Consider the following 1,869-nt stretch of genomic DNA (forward strand, 5'->3'; position numbering starts at 1 on the left):
ATTTATAAGAAATGATTCAGATATTTATATTTGTTCCAGACTTGAACTTACTACTTTTTATGTTTTAGTACATTATTTTGAAATAAAAACAAAATTTGTATCATCCATAAAGTGCAAATTTTGTATATTTTTAATTTTTTTAATAATCACGTACTCTCCTTATGGTTTCAAGTAATATACAAGAAAATAATATTTGTAAATAAACCTAAACAATAAATTAGTATTTTTATTTTTAACTAGGATTTCATGTTTATATATGTACATAAAAACATTTTAACTTTGTTTCATAAATGTACTTTTATTTCAAGTTTATGTTTATGTTTCATTGCAGCCGTATTTTTGTTTATTGTGCTGAATAAACCGTGGGGTTAGCAGCATGAACTTTGTACATTTTCCGTAAACTATCTCATCCCTGTTGGTGGTCACTCTAGTTCAGCCCAGCGCGAGCGCATTTGAACATTACCGTAGATATGATAGTAAGAAAGCTTTTCGGTACTTGAATATCATTTCTTTGAACTTTCAAACAAGTTTATTTCAACATATGTCCGTGTATGTTGTTTCACTATAGAGTATAGAGACAAAACTAATTGTCACTACTAGCGAATGTATGTAACAGTTTACAGTATAGATGGTTTCAATAACACCGCCTGACACTAGTTACTTGATACATCCTCTTAGATGAGATTACCAAATGTTACAGACACAATAAATTACAAAGAAAGTTACTTTACAGCACTTAAAAGATTAGTCCTGGTCACATTCCTCTCATTATAGGCAAGAGTTATGTTGGAATTCAAAACTTAAGCTCTTCAGTGTATTGATACCCCAACTGTGAGAATATCATAGCTTCCCTGATTTATTGAGATGATTGTATTTAGTCTGTTTCATATTCAACATACACTGAGTTTTAAACCATTTGCAAAATATCAGAATAAACTATATATATATCAGTTAGACTGTTTTAATTCTAAATCAATAACAACGGAAGTGTGGGTCTTACTAAAACATAAAGATAGTAAGTAGAAAAAATACAAAATTCTTGCATGGTAGTAGTACTACTACTACTAATAGTATGTACAAATCACACAAGTTTATCATTCTAAATACTGAATCATATTCTTATTATGAACTAAATATAAAATTATGCTTACTTATTAAACTTAAAACTACTAATTTAAATGCAAAAGAATATAAAAAATCACAAACTCTTTCAGTTCAAAGTGCTAAGCCTAATTCATGTAAAGACCTTGCACTTGCCACTCGATAGCCCTTAACCCTAACAATTGTGGATCAACTTCGTTCCTAAAAAATATATCTATTTTGAGTTAATTTTTCAATATAATGATTAGTATAAATCGATATACGATACAGCATGACTTAAGCTACTATATAAAAATAATAAAAGTCATGTACGTCTCATGCAGTTTTTTCCAGAAGCAACTTTTCTAATGCTTATAGAAAAGCACTATTGGCCAGTACTAAATACAACCTCTACATAAAATGGCAGTTACTATAATAAGCACCACCCACACTCATATTGTAAAATCCAGAGTACAACGTTTCGTCACGTGCTTTCCTTATCATCCTATGATTTGTCAAACGTGAAATACAGTGATTGGAATAACATGGTACTGAAATTGACACCTTTGACTAGGATTGGCTAAAAGTTTTACAACTGAGGTTTAACATGCCCAGACGCTGTTTTATAGAGAAAATAGACTAGAAAAAAGGTTTAGATACCAATCATAGATGGCAGAACCAGTGCTGAAGTGGAAGGAAAAATTTTGAAAAACAAAGTTATTCTTAGAGGGTGCTTATTTACAGTCTAAATCGTGTTTTAGAATTTTTTTATTAAATTCCTCTTTAAAA

The 1,869-nt window shown here is 29.7% G+C and overlaps 1 protein-coding gene across 6 annotated transcripts in view; it reads right to left on the reverse strand.

Moving 5' to 3' along the window:
* LOC106460205 (gastrula zinc finger protein XlCGF26.1-like) overlaps positions 1-1,869 on the reverse strand; it is a 57,951-nt gene that overhangs the window by 22,603 nt on the left and 33,479 nt on the right. The window lies entirely within an intron of this gene.

The sequence above is a fragment of the Limulus polyphemus genome, unplaced genomic scaffold (assembly GCF_000517525.1).
Source record: "Limulus polyphemus unplaced genomic scaffold, Limulus_polyphemus-2.1.2 Scaffold728, whole genome shotgun sequence".
NCBI classification, from domain to species: domain Eukaryota; kingdom Metazoa; phylum Arthropoda; class Merostomata; order Xiphosura; family Limulidae; genus Limulus; species Limulus polyphemus.